This window comes from Ambystoma mexicanum, chromosome 6q (genome assembly GCF_040938575.1).
Source record: "Ambystoma mexicanum isolate Mex_15411 chromosome 6q, UKY_AmexF1_1, whole genome shotgun sequence".
NCBI lineage: Eukaryota > Metazoa > Chordata > Amphibia > Caudata > Ambystomatidae > Ambystoma > Ambystoma mexicanum.
Window position 1 is genome coordinate 1,343,029,428 of NC_090937.1, and position 21,630 is coordinate 1,343,051,057.

Below are 21,630 nucleotides of genomic sequence, written 5' to 3' on the forward strand. Positions count from 1 at the left end.
CTCATAGTAGGATCGGTAGGACCCAATTCTATCTGCCTGGCAACTCCAATAATATAAATACAATTTTTGTTTACAGCTAGGTAAACATAATAATAGATCTTCCTTCAAAATACCAAGAAGAGCCATTAAATCATTCATTTTTTCAGCATATTTGGTTAAAGATCTCATACAACCCTTAAGAAGATGTTCGTTCAGGTCTTCGTAAAGAGAGTTACCAGGAGGATCCAGAATTTTTGCATAATTGTTCAGAAGTCTCCAGTTCCGTTTAGCAGATAAAGGAAGAATACCTAGTTCATGACGAACTATATCATTTGGAACGGATGCAGGAAGCCCTAAAACACTTTTCCAAATTCCTCCTTGAAGTGTGTCTAAGATGTCATCTATTTCGTAAATACACATATCTAATATATAAAGTAAAGATGGTTCAACTTTTAGGAGGTAAAATTGAAGAACGGGCAAGAGAGAGAAACCACAGTATTTTCCCAGGATTATTCTCATTTGAGAAACTAGGGGTTTAATTTTCTCACACATTTTATCTTTCTACCAGATCTTTGAAAAAGAGTTCGATAGAGGATACCCCAAATATTTGATTTCTTGGATAATGGCAACCCGAGTACCTTCCATGAACCATGTGTATGAACAACTCTTTTTGTGACCATCCTTAAATATCAGAATTCCTGATTTGGAATGATTGATTTTCAAATTAGGAGCATTGGCATAACAGATGAAAGCATTTAGTTTATGCTGTAAGCCGAATGGTGTTTTGTCGAAAATAAGGATGTCATCAGCAAAACCAATATAGTTCAATCTAGTTCGATCAATTAGAATAGGATAGATAATTTCCTTTACCCAACATTCCTCTATGTCACATGTATACAAATTGAACAGTACGGCTGCCAGAGTACATCCATGTTTCAACCCAATTTTAGATGGAATTTTGTCAGTTAACATACCTTCCTTATTAAGGCGCAATCTGTAAGTGGTATCAGTGTGAAGTAAGCGTATTAGCGCTATCAGATATACCGGGAAGCCCATCACCTTCATGTTCAACCACAGATGATCCCTTAGCACAGTATCAAATGCTGAGCTCAAATCAAGAGCTGCCATATAAACTGCACCCGAATGATTATGTTTGGAATTCCACTCAATATGTGCAATTAGTGTAGCATTTAGAGAGCATCCCATTTGCCGACGAAATCCAGTCTGGAATTTTGAGAGAATGGCATTAGTTTTCATGAAGACTTGAAGTTCTTCAAGAATTAGTTGACAGAATACCTTAGAAGATGCATCAGTTAACGTGATAGTGCTAAAATTACCAGGGTCGTCAATGGGGTCTTTTTTATATATAGGGATAACATTTGCAGAGCACCATGATCTCGGAATTTCTTGGGAAGAAAATACTGCATCAAATTTATTTTTCAAGATCAATGCCCAGAATTGGATATCCGATCTATAAAGGCAGGCTGGAATACCATCGGGTCCCATAGCCCTAGAAGAATTTGATTTCTTAATTGCCCATGAAATATCTTCTATGCTCCAAGGAGAGCGCAGAGGTATTATATTCTGAATCACAATTTTAGGATTGTTTTGGAAAAAATCAGGTAACTCGTATTTCAACCTGAAGTAGTTGGCCCACTGATCAGCTGAGATAGTATTTTCTTTCAACCCTTCATTATTGCCATTAATCAGTCTTAATAAGGGCCAAATTTTACGTGTGTCACTTTTCAGAATGTGATATATAATAATCATCATTATGATTGTCTTTCAAATAGAGTTGTATTTTTAGATTTTTGACGGCAGTTTTATGTGTCGCAAGAATGGTCTTTTTCAGAGGATAATATTGTATTTGTTCAAGAGACAACCTAGTTAGTCGTCGTAATTTATAATTCCTAATCTTCTTTAATTTGAAGATTTCAGTATTGAATGTATGTAAATGATGTTTTATATCCAGTGCAGGTTTTCTGTGCTTTAACATTTCTAACAGATGGAATTCAATCTTCTTAGAGATAATTTGATCAACACATGCAGTATCAAGAGGGGAATCAGTCAATAATAAATTCAAACCAGAATGAACTCTAAATCGCTCAGTTAACTGATGGCATACGGATGGGTTCCATCTGACAGATAGGCCCACTCGATCATTCTCAACCAATTTTAGAGAAGACGTTGGAGTAAAACCCCAACCCTCTAATTTTAATTCAATAGAGATAGCATTATGATCACCAAATACCAAGTTGTTAATGTTCACAGTGTCAGATAAAAGGCAAAGATTAGAAGATTTGAAGAAGTGGTCAATATGAGAATGCAGACCTCCCCTAGACCAGGTATGTGAGAAATCCACCGTTCCAGTGGGAATTACCTGGATATCCCAGTTAAGAAAAAACTCCACCCATTTTCTCCCATTCTTAGCCGAGCTGGAGGCTATATGGAATTGTTGACCCGGGCCTTGATTGTGCATTAAACAAGAGGAGTTGAAGTCACCCCCTACCACCACACCAACCTCATCATGAAGTATAAAGACACCTTCAAGAATGGAATCCAGGATGTCAATAATATTATTAAACATTATTGTCGATCTATTCCAATAGATACACATAAAGATGAGGTATTTGTCCTGTGAAGATAAAAGGGGATAATTCTATGGCTATTACATTATCATCCTTATAAACAAGTTTCGTTCGAGATTTATAGGCATTGTTTACTAGGATGGCTAACCCCCCGAGGATCTACCCTTTTCTCCTCTAGTTGCAGGTTGTGAGTAACAGACAAAACCTTCGACAGTCAGATGAGAAACATGCATTGTTTCCTGAAGTAGGATTATAGCAGGAAATTCACTTTCATCAATGGAGTCCCACCATCTATTAAAGTTAGCAAGCCCACAGCTATTCCGTGACAGACATTCAAATAATTGTTTGTGATGAACAGGGCTAGGATGGCACCGACGACAAAGTCGCAGGCGTTGATTGCGGGAATGTATTTAAACCAAATAGTGCAGCAGCCATTGCTATTATCTGTTTGACCAGATCACCACTGATTTGAGGAGGCTGAGATTGCATCGTGTTTTGGTCAATGGTGACTGTGGGAGCAATGGGCTTGTCCAAAAAGATTCTTGCCTCAGAGTCAGAGTGGATCAAGAAAGGGGTCAATCCAATAAAGACACAATTTTCTTTTTGTTCCCACACAAGTTTCATGATTAGTCTGGAGTAGAAACCACATGTCATCCTGTTATTATATCTGTTAGTTAATCTTACCCAATCAATATCATCGGATACTATAGTTCTCAAGCAGGGTATTGTGTGAAAAGCTTTTAACAGGGACAAGCGATTAAGGTTTAGTTTGACATTAATATTGGGATCACTTTCCCATCCAAGTATGTAGAGTGGATCATGGATAGAATCAAATTCGTTGTGGACCACTTTTTGGCTCATATTAGAACTGCCAGCCACATTAGATTCCGCCAATTCTGTTGATGTCATATTAACATTGATGTGTGAATCTTCAATGTCAACAGGCTTTATGTTGGTGTTGGTGGCCCTTGGTGCAGTAACTTTACTTTTCACTTTACTCGAGGAAGTTTGTTTATGACTCATGGGATAGAACTGAGAGAGAGACGTTCGCGATCCCCCCGCCCCCGGGGTGTCTGAGGGGTTAAGGCTAGGTGGCAAGTTCGGATGGCAGTCAATCCTCCCCCCGTTCCTTTTTACATTGGCATTTACATTATTACTCTTTTTTTTGCCTCCATTTGTTTTCTCTTTGTTTTTACCAGGGGGATTGATATCTAGTAATACCTTAGATTCATCATCCAATTGTGATAGATTAATCACCGCCTCATTCTAGAATATAACAGGCATTACTTTTGATTGCGCAGTTTGTTGGTAAAGATGCCACGCTTGAGGAACTAAGTGGCGTTTCATTGGCATTTGATGCTGCTTTTGGCATTTGACGGTAGCAGCTGGACATGAGGCTGCACATTACATGTACTAGCATTCCATTTGCATGAGGCATTCATTGTCATTCTTTTGTATGCTTCAGGCTGGACATCATCCATGGTAAACATACTACACATATAACGAACTATGTGGTGTTTATTGATCACGTGAGGCTGCACAATGTTTTTTTAATTTTGTAAAACTTGCGAATCACCCTAAGTAACCAGCGGTAATCCAGTATTGGACACCTTGCTCACTGTGCCTTAGAGAGGCTCAGCTTCACCTCACTGAGGAGGCCCAACAAGGTCGAAACACGTGTCTGGGGTTGCTGATAGTTCTCTTGTTCAGAGGAGCATTACCTAGCATTTCAGTGCTGTACTGCCCCTGTCGGTGAGACCACATTAATATGCAATTGTTTGTTTGTCTTCTGTGAAAGGTGCAGTGAGCTAAAGCATCATTGTAGACCCTCCTGAGTGCGTTGTAGACCCTCCTGAGTGGAAGAGAATCCATTGAACAGAGTATTTGACCCGCTCATTCTCAGTAGAGGAGCGCCCACACTCCATTGTAATTAAGGAGAGGGTGGGGCTGGACGTATAGGTGGATGAGTTTTACAGATGACCCGGCGTTAAAAACAACCTAGAATATTTTTAAAATGATTATATTAAAATATACCTTTCAAATGATAACCTCTGCATCTTTATTTTTAACTCCCCTCATTGCATCTCGTATATGCAGCACTTCACTTGAATCCCATGCATTCTACAGTGAGTGTGCCTACCCAGGTCTTATAGTATGTGACAGCCCTCTATGAATCACTGTGTGTGGCTGTCTGCTTAAGCGTCACGTGAAGGACATCTAGAAATTGGAGTGCTATGGTCGTACCTTCCACTGCTCACAGTTGTCAGTAGGAGTCTCGTCTGGGTGGTCGGCATTGGTGTGTCCCGCTGTTCTACTTTTACTCGTGACTAAATATTAATGAAGGTCTATCCTTATCACGAGGAGTACGTCCGTCAGTCCACATAAAAGCAATAACTTTCTAAATTATAATACTGATTTAGTAGAAATCCTTCTACAGAGAAATGTGTGATTTCCTTACTGGTTATATTTTTGAGACACTGGCAGATCTATTCAGATATATTTCATAATTAAGAACAATTATGACATATTAATTGATGTTAGGTTGTTGGGCAGCTTCGCATTTTCTAGGAAAACAAAACATTGTTCTTTTTGTTCTCTTGATTTATATTGTTATTTTTCTCAGGACTTCCGGGATCAGTTTCTGTAAGTGTTCCTCCTGGCCTTACATTTTGATAAGGCCTTAGATCGCCATCTACAGGCTCATTGTTTGAATTGCAGGGTTTCTTGAAAGATACAGAAGTAACATAAGTATTGTATTTATTAATATACAGGAGAAACAATGTTATTTTGATCACAAAAGTGCTTACAATAGATAAGAAAGTAGGTGTAAGCACTGCTACCTTATTGATTCCAGGAATGCATTTATTATTAGACACCCTGTGAATAATTATGCAGAACTACGGAGTGAATTCTCTTATTGGAGGGTGTAGAAATACTAAGACCAGTGTGGCAGGATGTTTCTATTTCAGTCAGGGAATTAATAAGGGCGGGTACTCGCAAATCTAGGCTGGTGAGGCTCGTGACATGGCTATTACCATTCTTCAATCTGCGAAGCGGTTCTTAGAAATGGCCTCCCAGGTTCGCTTTAGTCCCTTTCCTTTTTCCTTTTCTTTTGACGCTTTTCTCACCCCTTTCACTATATTGATTTCAGGCACACGCTCATGTTTGTTTTTTCCTCAGTTTGTTTCTGTATTTCTATCTCTTGGTGGTTTTGCTGTTTTACTCAAGGGCTCCTGGGCTAATTCTTATGCCTACTCTATTTTTTTAATGTCCCTTTTCTTACCCACACCCTCTCTACTTCTATGTATGTATAATACCTGCGCATGTCTCTCTGCCATGTACAACTCTCTCAAAAAACTGCCCATAGTCTCCCGACTGCACACTGTCCCACTATTTTATGATCTTGCTGTGCGTCAACCCTAACCAATTTATCTCTCTCTTGCCACATCTCACAATTCCTCCTCTCTTTCTCTTACTCTTGAAAAGTGTCACTCTTACACCTCACTCCGTAAGCCTCTCAACTCTCCCTCAGAAACCCATACTGTTCTAATGTCACACACTCTCTATTTCTCACTATCTGTGACTCTCTATTTGTCAGGAAATGACTAGTGCTCTACAGGAGTATGTGCATGAGTATTGTCTGAAACTCCTACTCAGCCCCTACTACTACTAAAACAGACGTGATCCCAATTACAAAGGTGAAACAGACTCATTCAGACAGGTATACCTCCTCCACCTCTTTTTGTAACGTGGGCCGAGGGCAGGCTAGACCAGTGCTTTAAGTGGGGTAAGAAATTGAGGGGCGGCCCTGGTTTGGGGGCGTGGCTTCCATTGTGGGAGTGGCCTAAAAGTGCACAAATCATAGTAAGGTGCGCAAACAAATATATAAATGTATTTGAGCATTTATATATTTGTTTGCGTACTACTATGGTTTGTGACTTTTCAAGCCTTCTTTTATATACATAGCAATGTTACATATTTCTATGTTTATAAAAGGTGGCTTGTAAGTGCACAAAGCATAGTAAATTACGCACACTTGTGTGCTTACCTTACTATGGTCTGTGTACTTTTCAAGCTGCCTTTTATAAACATAGACATTTGTAACATATGTCTATGTTTATAAAAGACGGCTTGAAAAGTAGGCATCTTTTATAAAGCGTTGAGGACGGACAAAACCCAAGGTGGCTTTGTCCGTCGACAAAGCTTTATAAAAGATGCCTTGAATTGTGTACGATTCAAGCAGTCTGTTATAAACATAGAAATATTTCTACGTTTATAAAAGATGGCTTAAACGTACACAGTTGAAGGCATCTTTTATAAAGCCTTGCCAAAGGAGAAAGGCGCCTCGAGCTCAGTGATCTCTGCTCTGAGCAGAGATCACAGACCCTGAGGCGTCTTTCACCCTCTGCGAACCCGCGGGCTCCGTGATTTAATCTGCATATTTGATCATGGAGCCCGCGGGTTCGCTGAGAGTCAGTGACCTGGCGAGGGAAAACTAAAGGACTCTAGCTTCCTCTGATGGCCCCTCAGATGAGGGGTCATCAGAGAAAGTTACAGTGACTGACGGAAGTGCCAGCCAGGCACAGCAACGGTGTGCCTGGCTGGCACTTCTGTCAGCTTGCCTGACGTTAAAGTGGTGGGCGCATCTCCCGTCGCGGCTGCGGCCGCGGCGGGATAATGCGTCCTGCCATGGCGTGATGAGGCCGGGGGGCCCCGGCAGGGCCCCGGCTCAGCACCACTTTTTAGAGACTGCCGGGGCCCGGCCCCGGCAGGCCCCGGCCCACTTAAAGCACTGGGCTAGACTGTTAAGGAGGGGAGGGAATTGATATAGATGCAACACATGCAACAATAGTATGGTGATGCTAATATAAACATGTCCAACCAAGGATCTACAAAAATAGGAACTTTTCTAAACACTACCAATGTGCACAAGTAATTAACAACACACAATACCCACCCCTGTAAAGGAAACACCCAAATTGCAGAGCAAAGGGGGCACTCTGATTAAAGACAGGGATGCAGGCAATTGATTTGAGCAGCAAAAATACTTGAAAGTGTCTTGACAAGGCAAGAAGTGGTGGGCCTTATAATTCACAATAGCCCTTTAAGGCAGTCTAGGGAGACAGTATGTAGTATCTGGAGTATTGGTCTGCTCTGGGTGCACACTGTGCAGACAGTAGACAGTAGATTGTAGTGATGTCACTTAGAACCTGATGGGACAACAAGGTTCCAATTGTTACAGTTGAGATCTTCTGGATGGGAGAGCTTACTGAGATGATGGGCCTCATTCCGAGTATGACGGTAAGGGATAGCGGCCACCGGTAACGAGACCGGTGGCGGTGATCCCTTACCGCCATACTCCGAGTTCCCTTTGCGCCCTCGCCCTTAACGCCTGCTTTGAGCAGGTGTTAAAGTCGAGGGCGCAAAGGGGCCTCCAAGCCAATAACGGTGACCGTAATGAACGGTCACCGTTATTTGCATCTTCCCCATTCCCATTGAGCCCTATGGGGGCTCATTTGGGAATGGGGAAGAACCTTGGTGAATGGGGAATTACCGCCCCGCCAACCTTGGAATGGGGCGGTAATTCCGCCATTCACCAAGGCGCTGCCGGTCCGGGTACGGCGTCAACCAAGGCGTTAATAGCGCCATTGGTTAGCGCCATACTCGGAATGAGGCCCAATGTGTTATACCTAGCTCCTGTCTCATTTAACCAAGCTTACCCTGCACTGCAACTCACAATAAAGCTTCCTACTTTTATATATATATATATATATATATATATATATATATATATATATATATATATATATATATATATATATATATATATATATATATATATATATATATACATATACATATATATATATATGCATCCGGTCTCCTACTTGCTTTCTGATGCTTCTCCAGTGCCTTGGATACTACAAGTGGCGATGAGGATGGGATCAGAAGGTGTTTGCAGATCCCCATCATGAGAGAGATTAAATGGGGAGAGCCTGCTGATCCCTTATATGATGAAGGACCCACTGGAGAATGCTGCTGGTTCCATTGATGAAGATTGTGGCTGTGATCCGTGATGCATCCAGGAGAAATCAAGCCAATCAAGCCGTGTGTACTGAGCCAGCCAGCAGCCCATGAATCAAGCTCCCATAATTATCCTGCACAAGGTATAAATCCTGCAATGAGTTTGGCAGGCAGCCAAGACGCAGTGTTTGACGAGGAATGTGCTGATTTCCTGTGACTAAAGTACTGTGGGGGCTGCGTTGGTATTATTGGGGCGTTACAGCGCATGAAAACTGCAGATGATTAAGGGAAGTGATATACTGCCCATAGGTTGTGCAAGGACTTTTATTGTGTAGCTCACTGCCTGTTGTTAGCGTAACTGAGGCTTTCTGAGATGTAAATGGGGTGCCAGAGTTACCGTTAATACGGTCATCATTTTGGCTCCTGGTCTGGACAGTATACTGCCTGTGATGATAATGAAGACGCCAAGGAAATCTGGGGCATATTGGTGAGGATTTGAACACTAGGATCATGAGCGTTCTTGTTTGTTCCAGTGAAGAACCTTGTTTCGTGTGATTGCACATTAGAGTATTTGAGGAATGGCCCTAGTAACATGGCCGATGTCATGACGTGAGTGTGAATGTCCACAAGAGGCTTTGGGTGAGCCTAAGTATTTGTTACACTCGTTCCGTGAGGATGCATTTGATTAAGGATTTTTTGCCGCATCGGCGGCGAAATGAAAGAAGTCAATTTAAAAGGATTAAACTTTTTGTCCGGATTGGAAGATGATTCACAGCGTGCCGCGTGATGTGTTGGGAATGAGCTCACGGGCAGCAGTTCCAGCTGGTATTGTGTTTGATGTTGGCTGGCTGATTTGACAGGTACTGTGTTAGTATTGCTGCAGCTTATGTGAGCAAAGTGAAGGATTTACTTTACCATGAATCTGCCGGCAGTTATTTATAATGCAACATGGGAGGGTGGCACTAGCAATGCTTTCCTCGTTGATAAATAAAAGGGAAATGTTACATTTTTTTGTTTGCATGCCCCCTATATTCTACGTGCAATTCATGGACTTCAGTGTTTTTACACAAGGTGAACCGTATTTCTTAATAGAATGCTGATGTTCAAGTGCAGGTCATTTTTATTTTAATTGACGCATTTGAATATATGTATACATTGTCCTGCTCTTGCGTTTTAGGAAGGTTATTGTTAATGCATTCACTATTTCTGCAATGCGTATTATGTTACATATTTATTTGAGATATTACTTACAGGGATCTATATTGTCCTTGCTTTAGCAGTATGGTTTCTGCACTGATATTGACATTTTGTTGGCTGCATTTTTGATGTGAGTGGATGTTGTGCATGTTTGGTGTATCTGGCTGGGAATTTGCACAGTGAATTTGATGTTTGTATGTGAGGTGCATGTATGTTATATTCACAAAAATAATACCAAAATAAATATCACAAAAATAAAATCACCAAAATAATTTTTTATTCAGTGTTTAACAATTTTACAGGATTTGCAGGGTAACATTTTGGACTGCACCTATGGACATGATGATCCATTCATCTGTTTTATGAAATGTTATTTTGCTCTATTGTTTAGTATTTAAAGAGCAATGATGATGATGATGTTATTACATAATATAGTAATGTCATGGGCATGTTCATGTTTTCAATTTTACTGACGCTGCATCGTTCAGTTGTCAAGTGGTATATGAGTCTGTATGTGAGCAGATGTGAAGTATGCCTGGAATACTTATAATGAGTAGTGACAGCGCATGCTTGGTATAAAGTGCAGTAGTGTCATGAAGTGTTTTATTGAGCCGTATGCGAATGGGTTATAAATGATGACTAATTGTCCGTATGTTTGAATGGCCCATTTGTAGGATATGTTAATGCACGGGTTTGGGCGTATCATTGAGCATGCTATGAACGCAGTGATATTGCATATTATTATTACTTTCCTGAACCAGTACAATTTTGGTCATATTTTTTTGCAAGGTTGAATGCATTTATTGTTTGTTTGAAACCTGTTTGCAGTTGGATGAACATCCTGATCAGTTGCCTGTTGCGGTGTTCCTTTTCACGCACTGTTTTCTTTTTCAGTTGTGTTGTTTACATATGATCTTTATCTTGTTAGTACCTTTTCTATGTTTCCCACTTTTATGTGTTTTTCTTCGAGGCAGTGGGAGTGTGTGTGATGGTAAAAATGGAGGATGCCAATGATGGGTGTTTCTTTGGAGAGAATAGTGGTGTGATAGGTTGTGGTTGTGATGTGGTCGGATGTGCTGATGTATAGTTGATGGTTTATCTGGATGTTAGTGTTTTCTGTTGGGTGTGTGAGTACGCGGATGTGCTGTGGGTCTGGCAGACCCCAGTCTTCATGTGGCAATGATTGTTTGCGCTTGCAGGTGGCAGCTGCGAGGTCCGGTGGTGGCAGACCCGGGCAGGTGGTGAATATGTGCATTTGGTGGCATTGGATGTTAGATTTGTGAATGTGGTATACGCTTGGAGAGTTGTGAATGTGGTTTGGTTGTTTTATGGTAGATAAGGTTGATCCTATGGTTGTTTCAGAGTGCCTGTTTTGCAGTTCCTGTTTGTGTATTCCATTCCGAAGAAAGGGAGATGTGTAGTATCTGGAGTATTGGTCTGCTCTGGGTGCACACTGTGCAGACAGTAGATAGTAGTGATGTCACTTAGAACCTGATGGGACAACAAGGTTCCAATTGTTACAGTTGAGATCTTCAGGATGGGAGAGCTTACTGAGAGGATGTGTCATACCTAGCTCCTGTCTCATTTAACCAAGCTTACCCTGCAAAGTACAATATAACTTCCTTCTTTTTTATATATATGCCTCCAGTCTCCTACCTGTTTCCTGGTGCTTCTCCAGTGCCTTGGATACTACACAATACAATTGCAAATACCTTTATTGTTTGCCTTACATGCTCAACAGTTTCAAGCCAGGTTTCTTAGAGCTTTTTTGCAGACGAGCTGAGGTCAAAACAGTCGAGTCATTTTGGTCTAGTGGTGAGTTGTCATCAAGAAGACTTTGAGACAGGGATGCCTATTGATAGAGGCAGCACTCAAGACAGCTTGAGTTAATGGTTCCAAACAAATCAAGTCAGTGATTGAGTCAGGTTGAAACAATGTGTCTGTAGGGTCAAGTCAGCGTTTGAGACGGATGAGCCCATGGCTTCCAGTTGGTCGTGATGACTTTCAGATTGGATTGGGACAATGCGTCTGTTGGGTTGAGTCAGCACTCATGATGCTGCAAGTCAGATTCGTCCACATTGGAAAGCCAGTGGTCTAGTCACAGTGGCAATGTGCTTCACTGGTGTTCAGTCAGTGTAAAGACAACTAAAAGAAGCAGGTAAGTGGGTTAAAGTTCTTGAAGTGGCAAAAGCTGCACCACAGGTCCTGTAGTAACTCAGTCGAGCAAGCGTGATCACTTCTAAGGTGGTAAACATGGTTCTGAGCTGATCTGGCACTTCTTAATTTCTGGGTGGCCCCATCCTGGTTCAACAGATACAATTTGAGTTCTGTGTTCTGGACTTCCATGTCAGGAAGAAGATCTGTAATCTAAAGGGGGTCCTTCACCTCTGTGAGTAGGATTCTTGGTTCCGCTGCACTGGTAGCAGAAAAGCATTGGTCCACATAAGTGTCACCACAAAACTGCCACTGAGGTGGGCAGGGAGAAGAGCTTTCATTTTCCTTGGAAACTTTTGTCTTCACCGCTACAGCAGAGGACTTTGGAATATACTATTTCCCCAACAGATTTTCAGGTGAATCCTCTTCATCTAGAAATCCAAAGAAGAATCAATTAAGGCAGTGTTTCCCCCCTTGTAAACGCAAACTGCTACTGTGAATTGGTCCAAATTCAAATATGCCTGTATTCAGGGATCCAATCAAGGCTGCTGTAACAAACGTCATTTTTAATTCTGATGTCATGCTCAGAGTGATTTATCTGCAGGAAGTGGGGTGTGAGCAGGAATTGTAGGGAACCCTAGCATAATCCAAAATGGTGGTTTCTCACCCTTAGCCTAAACCGCTCTTCCTGCTACTCTATATCTAACCTCAACCCACATCTGCCTACTGCAAAATGACTCCAGTGATCAGCATTATGGTATGAAAGTGGCTTTGTGATGTCAGGACTGTCCTTGAAGCAATGGTTTCTATGATACATCCCAGGCAGATTCTCTGTGCCCTGAAGGAATGTGTTGACTTCCTCCGGTGACATCACAAGAACAGTTTCCTGGGGTAGGGTACCAAATAGTTGTTGTGGAGACAATATGCCAGAGAGCTAATACACACAAGCTCTGCCTTGAGTGGTGCACTCATCAGCAAGCTGACAACAATATGACATCTAAATGCTGTGGCCGTATAACTGTTTGATTCCAGTAGCTACCATGCCATAAACAAACACGTCTTATTTTTCAAGTTTAATGTTCCACCTTGGTGATGAGGGTACAACATTATGTTTTGAATCAGGGGTGTGGAAGATTAATAAGCCACGACCGAATGTTGAAACATTGTGTTCCAATTGCAGTAAGGAATGCACATGTTACCTTTAAACATGCTGTGCTGCCACTACAGTGCTGGCAGTTTCTGGAGTTGATGCTGGGATGGATCATTATGAAAGTGGTGTCTGATTAGCAGACCTCCCTTTTGGTAACAGAATGAACACCATCAATATATTTCAACAAAAAAAAGTCAGGCTATCTCACCTTCACCAGATGACATTCTGTTACTCTATAGGCCTCATTACGAGGCTGGCGGTCCCGTAATGAACGGTGCCTGTATGGGACCGGCACTGTTCATTATGGGCTGCCTGATTACGAGGTCCCCTAGCGAGACCCGGAACAGACATCCCGTTATTAGCTCCATCCCCATTCCCATTGAGCCCTATGGGTCTCAAATGGGAATGGGGAATGGTTCTGTGCATGAGGAATTACTGGGTCCTCCAAGGTCAGATCGACCCGGTAATTCCTCATTCACAGACCCCGGTATTGGAGCCCGGTATGGAGGCAGCCATGGCGCAAATAGCACCATGGCTACCTCCATACTTGTAATGAGGCTCAATATCTCTATTTGCTTCCCTCTCTGTTTGTCTTTCTCATTATTTGACTCACTGCCTTTTTTAATTTCTTATCTCTCTATTTGACTTCTGTATATGTGTCTACCTTGTCAAGGTCCTTGTCAAGGTCCATCTCTATTTGTCTCATTCTACGTGTCTTCCTGCATGTGTTCCCCTTTCTATTTGTGTCACTCTGTCTCACTCTCAATTTTGATAAATTACCATTTGTCTCATCCTCCATTTATCTCACTCTCTTGTTTAGTCAGTATTTCTTTAATTGACTCTGTTTGTCATTGTTCCATTCTGTGTTTGCCTTTCTATGTGACACATTGGGCCTCATTACGACCCAGGCGGTAAGTTACCGCCTGGGTCGTACCTTTACCACCATGGCGTAAACTACGTTTACGCCATGGTGGTTGGCGGACTTACTGCCCCATTCCGAGGTTGGCGGGGCAGTAAGTCCCCAATCCCCATTTACCCTTCCCCATTTCCATTTTTGCCCCATAGGGCATAATGGGAGTGGGGAAGGCGTTAATTACGCCACCGTAAATTACGGTGGCGTAATTAACATCAAGGTCCCTTAGCGCCATGGATTTTAACACCTGCTTAAAGCAGGTGTTAAAACCTCCATGGCGCTAAGGGACCTCGGAATCAGGCGGTAAGGGTCGGCGCTGTTTACGCCGCCATAAACCCCTTACCGCCTGAGTCGTAATGAGGCCCATTCTCTATTAAGACTCCTTTTGTATGTGCCCCCCCTATTTTCCTTTGAATTGAGCCGTTCTTTATAGGTGCATCCTTCTGCACCTCTTTGATCCTATCACTCTATTTGTCTTTCGTGAACTTCTGGTTCTTTAGTATTGTGCATGCAATGGATGAGGTTCACAGAATAACTCTGAGTCCAAATAATCGAACCAAATCAGGAAGATGGCAAAAGTTGCTGTTTTATTAAGAATTATCTAAAACAGGGAGGTTACAACGGACATCAACGAACGTTCGTTCAGCTCTCAACAAATTTGACATTAAAAAAATCCTTATATGCAACAAATACATCAGCAGTGAGGTCATACTACGTTGCAAATAAGAAATATCTACAAGGGATTGTGGTATGTTCAAGGGGAGCATCTAAGTATACTTCCTGTAAGGGCTGGGATTGTGATCGGCTGTCTACTGTCATCTGGACAATTTATTCCTACCTCTAAAACATGTCATCTTCAACACTATTAAGTACAAGGTATATCATTGGCTCTCAACCTATAAATCCCTTCATTATACAGCCCTCTACAATTGGTTAGCACGCTTGTGCCATGTCTGGAACATTCGGTTCACTCAGCAGCACAAAAGCTCATTCTCAGGTGTCAGGAGGTGGACTTGACTTTACCGGCCACCCAATTAGCCCACCATCTCTCATCACCTATGCCTTCTGCCATGCATATTGTCTTTGAACTTGGTCTTGCAAAGTATCCTTGTCTGTGCGAATATATGGGAGTACCAGCTTTCACTATCGGTGTTCTACTACTCCAAGCTCAACTCTCTTTCCATACTCAGCTCACGTGACAGAAGACCATGATTCTGGTCTATTCTGCAGCATGTAAATGTGTTAAATGAATACAACTTGGGACTGTTTGTGTCCTTTCCTTGTCCCTCGGTACGGGATGATTCATCCTTCTAATATTTATTGCTTTCAAGAATAGATAACCAACCTTGGCTACTTCTGTTTTGATGCCAGGCCACACAGCCCTGCCAGGCTCTTCCATGATCTCAGTTTATTCTTACTGCCACATAATTCTCAGCCTTTCCTTTCCATGGGTTGCAGCTTACTAAAATTCATGACACTGATTTCCAGCGTCTATACAATGGCTGCTTCGCCTGCAGTCTATTCACCACGTATAGACAGCTTCCATGATCACTTAGTCTACTTGCTTTTCAGCATCTGTACAATCTTTTAACGGCTGCATTTCATTAGCACTTCGCTTACATGCAATCTTCTTTTCTGCATATGAAAGTTTACTCGATTCTCAACTTCATCATCAGTTTCCACAAGATCCATACATTCTATTCAGCCAGTATTCTAAGTGCGTCACGCTCGTCTCTTGTGACATCACTAGCTTCTCTTTCTCTCTTTTACATATTCCTTCAAGGAGTTCCTCCCTCAGATAGTCATCTCTCAGAGGATACCTTTTCTAAAACACTCACTGTGGAATTGGCACAAGTGCTGGTGTCAAACAAGGCACAGTATCTGACTTCCAACATATAGGAAGCAGGGGGGCAGGATTTCCTGCATTGGGATGCAGTTGTTCCTCTACATTCCCCCCTCTGGTTGAGGCATCTATGAGCTCTTCAATATTCTCTACATCCTGGTATTTTCTCTTGAAGAAATGCTTCTTCAGAGTCCAAATCTTCATCACCCCCCCTCAGCATGCCAGATGATTTAACATATTCATCCACACTCCAGGTCATGTAGTTGCACTGTTCATTTGCATTACAATAGACCCATTGTCCCACGTACCTCTTGTGATTCTTGGGATATAGGAACTTAGTTCCTTCAGGTGCTACAATGCTAGCCTCTATATATTTTCTGACATCTTTATCTGTCAATTCCCTGGGTCCAAACCCTGATTCGATATCGATCATGATCTTCATTCCTACCGCCTTCTTTGCTGTCCTCTTACATTGTGCAACTATTATCCTAATCACACAGAATACAAACATCACCATGACCAACATTGCTCCAAGGATCTTAAATATGTTTTCCACCCACTGCGGAATCCATGAGTATATGGAGGCAAACCAACTGTCATCCATAATGTCCTCAGTCTCGCCTTCCATCTTGTTAAGCAAATTTGTTAACAAAGTTATGCCCTCTGTCAAGGTCCCATTCCCGTCATCATGAGATGGTGTGAATGTGCAACATGAAGGCGCAAATTTGGCGCAAACTCTTCCTTTCATCGCTATGATCATGTCAAGGACATATCTGTTCTGCAGGGTCATCAGTCGTATGACTTTCAGCTCTTCTTTGAAAGCATTGAATCCCTTTATGGTGGTATTAATCGTCTGCAGGAGCTCCCATCTAGTGATATACAACCATTTGGCACTTGCCATTGTTTGGATGCCAGTCATATAGATAATCGTGAAGATTGAAGCAGTCTTGCTTAACAACCTGTGTTCATATGGAATGGCATCATATGCTTTTACAGATTTGGCTGAGAAGTAATTCTCTAATTCTCTCTTCTCGTCCGATTGAGAAATTCAAGCGATCTTCTCTTTCTCAAATGGGCATCTGCTTTTGGAAATTCTCCAATGTTCATGTCACTCTGAGGAATTGCTAATGCTGGAACATTGATAAGCACCAAGGAGCACGCTCCTCCCCAATCTTTGGGTAGCTTCATTTAGGTTCTAGACCCACAATCCCAATATCGATCCATCAGGACACAAGCCCATGACATCAAACACCCATCATTTACTCTCTGTACTCTCTGTACCTGCAAAGGACATCACCACTTCTTCCCATCCCTCTTGAATTTGCTCCCAGCATCCAGGCAAACCAGCTATTTCTGTCACATCAGGGCAATTCATTCTCTCCATCGCTCCAATGACCACCTCAGCATGTCCTGTTGCAGGATACACAAGCATCTTGCCCTTCCATCCGGGTTCCTTTTCCATCTGTGTGTTCTTGAATATAGTCGTCCTGGTATGGAAACAACCATTTCGATCTCCATCGCAAAGTGGCCCAACTGCCTTGAAATTTTCCTCTGGTCATGCATGCTGCAAGATGGCTGAGGCACCTAGCAACTTGCTCTGGAACTTCCCTGGCAATAAAAGTTTGCACTGTATCCATGACAAAGGGTATGAGAGATCAAACATAGCAACCCTCCTTAGATGTACTTTTCCCCACCTTTCTGACATGCTGATACCACATGTTATTCCTTCTGCATTAACTAAAAAGGTATTTATCCCCTCAATATCTTCTTCTGCATTTCTCCTATGTTTCTCAAAAGGTGTGTAACACTCATGAAGCAAATGAAAGGAGATCACTTATTAGGGAGAGCCATAGGGACCTCTCCCTCAACAGAATTACTAACATGATAAAGAGTGTGAAAGATGAGGAAGAGAAAGATAGAGAACAATCATGCAAGCATATATTAGCCATCTTTCGCGCCACCCTACTACTGATTGCACATCTTCTTCACCCTGAACCGTGCCACTTTCCTCTTTAATAATTTTTAATACAATTCAGCAACATTATTTTATACTTGTAACTGCAAAATCTGCTCCATAATGGCAATGAGGAGCCTCCTTATCACGGGGCCATTTTTAGGATTCTGTAAGAAAGTGCGAACATCAACAATTCTTCTTACAAGAGCAGGGTAAGCTCGGAGTATAAACACAAAGACAGCGTTGATGAACGTCACTCTCAGTAAGCACCATATGATTAACTGCACAGAACAAGTATTCTCCACAAAATTAATCTGAATACTGATCTTGTTTCCAATTTCGAATCAACAACTGATGTTTAGGCATGACACTGACACTTCAATGTGTATTCTAAAGTTAATTTTCAACCTACTGAAATTTGCTGCAAGTCTTTTCACTAACTGCTAAGGTATCTATAAGGAGGGTCCATTTGAATTTCAGTCCAAAATAAATCTGTATTATCCACTGAAGTTGATTTATCGTCTTTCTTCTTCGTCATTGATCAAGTCTGCACGCACTGAAATTCTTTTCTTGTCTTGCTTCTAGATCAGCAAAGGTGGGTGGGCAGACCCCACCTTTGTAGGGAGTTATATTCTCAATGCAAAAGGGACCATTACAATGTGGCTCATGCCACTTTCTAGTAAAATGTATAATTGCACTTGACTTGATCTGAAATGAGAGAGATGCTAGCGGTCATACATGTCAAATAATCATGCATTTCATCACCTTTTAGCTACACTCTGTGCATCACTTCTACTTCTAGATGGAAGTATAAGGGGCGTTTTCATATGCCACCCTGTCACTAGTTCATGAGGGATGAGGTGATGGTCTGATCCTGGCTGATTCCGAAGAGCATACAAGGCTAAACATAGGCAATACAGCCATCTCTTCTCCAAATTCATTTTAATCTTGGCAATTCTTTCTTTAAGGAGGCCATTGAGTCCCTCAAATATTCCGTTTGTTTGCGGTTGATAAGCAGAATAAACCATATGTTTAATCTTGAATAGAAGCCCTATTTGTTCAAATAGCTCATTAATAAAATGTGGCCCATTGCCGGATCTCAGCACTTCACACTCATCTTGGGAAGGCTTTGTGCACAAGACACATCACTGCGCAAGTGGCATCAGGGTGTGTACACGGGCCTGCCTCAATCCACTTGAAAAAGGGACACACCACCACTAATAGATACCCATATCCATTACACACCTATAGCATATCGACATAATCGATATGTAAATGCTGAAACAGACCGTTCAGTTGAGGTATCACCCCCTCTAATCGTCCTCAGTGTATGCCCAGCAGTAAACTGTTGACACACAATGTAGTTCCCCAGCAATAATGTAACATGTTCCAACAAATTCAGAATGAACCAATCCTCTGCAATCGTAGCAGAAAGACTCTCTCTAGTTACATGTGCAGGGTAATGCAGCTGTTCAAGCGCAACCTTCAATGATATGATATTTTATTTATAGCGTGCCTATACACAGGTGTTTCAATGTGCAACGAGGCAGGGGAGGGAAATGTGGGACAAGACAACAAGTGCAGGAGAGAGGGAAGGGGAAAAGTGCCAGGGGAAGGGGACGAGGAGCAAGTGCAAGACATGGGATCAAACATTGAAAATAGGAAGTGCAGCCAGCGGGTGACAGAGCAGGGTTCATTGCAGAAAACAAGTGTTAAATAAGTACAGGTAGGGGAGATGTAGCATTGCAGATACAGCCCCAAGTGCCGGGTTGCCAGGAGACAGTGCAGGTGTGCATCTGGGGGGCAGGGACCTGGGCCCATGGTTCAGAGGGTAGCCACGTAACACGTGCAGTGTCAGACAGGAGATCATCAAGGTAGCAGAGAGAGAAGGCAGAAGCAAAGAGGAACGTCTTGAGCTGCATCCGGAACCAGAGATGGTTCTGCTCAAGTTTCAGAGAGGCGGGGAGGCTGTGCCAAAGGGAGGCGCCAGCCGAAGAGAAAGATATGCCCCCAACTCGTTGCTTGGAAAAGTGACTTACTCTAAAGGAGTTGGAGGTGGAGGAGCAGAGAGCTTGAGTAGGAAGATACTTCAGAAGAGAAAGTTGGAGATATTTTGGCCCCAGGCCCCAGAAAGCCTTGCGGATAATGCAAAGTGTCATGAACGTGATCCTTGCAGCCACTTTGAGCCAGTGGAGAGATTTCAGTGCTGGAGAGATACGATCCCTGGGCTTGAGGCCAAGGGTAAACATTGCAGCCCAGTTCTGGATGACTTGCAGAGGATGGAGAGTAGAGGCAGTCAGATTTAAAAAATAGGCTGTTACTGTAGTCAAGCCTAGAGAGAACCAGAGCTCTAGATACAGTGAATTTCTGTGGGAAGGAGAGGAAAGGAAGAATACTAATAACTCTACTGGCATCACCGGCTTTCCAGTGCTAGCTTGTCGCCATAATGCTTGTTTGGGGGATAAAGAACAGCCCCTTCACTTCCACAATTCCTGCTCTTCCTGCGGCACATTTCCTTGAATCTCCATTAGTTAAGTTGTAAATAATTTATTAAACCCATCTTGCACTTTCATGGTTGTGACTACCTTTTCTTTAACATTCTCAGTATCAAAACTCAAAAATATTTGGGGAATATGCAAACCCCTTGGCTTCTTCGTCTGCGGCTTCATTCTCGCAAGAGATAAAGTCTGTTTGCTTAGTGTGTGCTGCACATTTTAAGACTACTATGGTTACTGGGAGATGTAGTGCCTTAATAAGCCTATCCAAAAAGGATGCCTGCTTCACTGGAGTGACATCTGCACTGAGGTAGCCGCTCCTTCCAATGTGCTAACCCTGCATGTACAGTTGACGTCACGTAGGCAGAGCCACTGTACATCATCTCTTCCTGCCCTTCATGTTTCTCGAGCACGACAATGAGCGCTACCAATTCTGCCGCATGCGCTGAAAAGTGAGACAGTAGCCTTGGACTTGCTATAACTTTTAAATCTCCATTTAATCTATGTCACACTACTCCTGCTCCTGAATGCCTTTCCCCACTAGTCTGATCAATTTTCAAAGAACCATCAATAAAAGGAATTGGCCCTCCTGCTAAACCATTCTCCTTCACATGGGGTATATCATCATAAAATTCAACATAACTAGTATTGGCTCATCTATAAAGGTAGCAGGATTCACTATTTTGCATCTTACAATTTTAATTGCTGGCTTCAAAATCATAACCTCATGTGCTGCAGCTCTTTGGGATATCAATATGCCCTTGGGTTTCTCTAAAATGGCAAACAGAACATGCTCCATGAAAAGAGTCATAGAGCAGCCCATAACAATATTTATAGACATCTCAATGGTCATCAACTGAACAGAATCTTTTCTGCATTCATTTTCTGTGGCGCTCCAAATTAAAATGTCATCTACATATTGTTTCAGTATACTCTGAAGATCAATATTGCTTAAATCCATCTGTAGGACTCTAATAAAAATTGATGGGGACTCACAGTACCCCCGGGACAAACAAGTATGTATCAGTCGGGTTTGGCAAAATATCAATGACTTCAATTCTTGTGAGTCCTTGTGCAACGGGATCGAGAAAAACGCATTTTTCAAATCGATCACTGTGAAATATCAAGCTTCCACTGGGATACTGCACAGTATCATCGCCAGATTAGGAATTTAAGGAAACTCTGCATCTACAATCTGGTTCATCGGTCTCATATCTTGTATACATCTCCAGACCCTCCTTTAGATTTTTTTATCAGATACACCGCAGTATTATACAACGATTCTGATGGCACCAGAATTCCTTGTTTCAGCAGTGCCTAGTCTGGAATATAC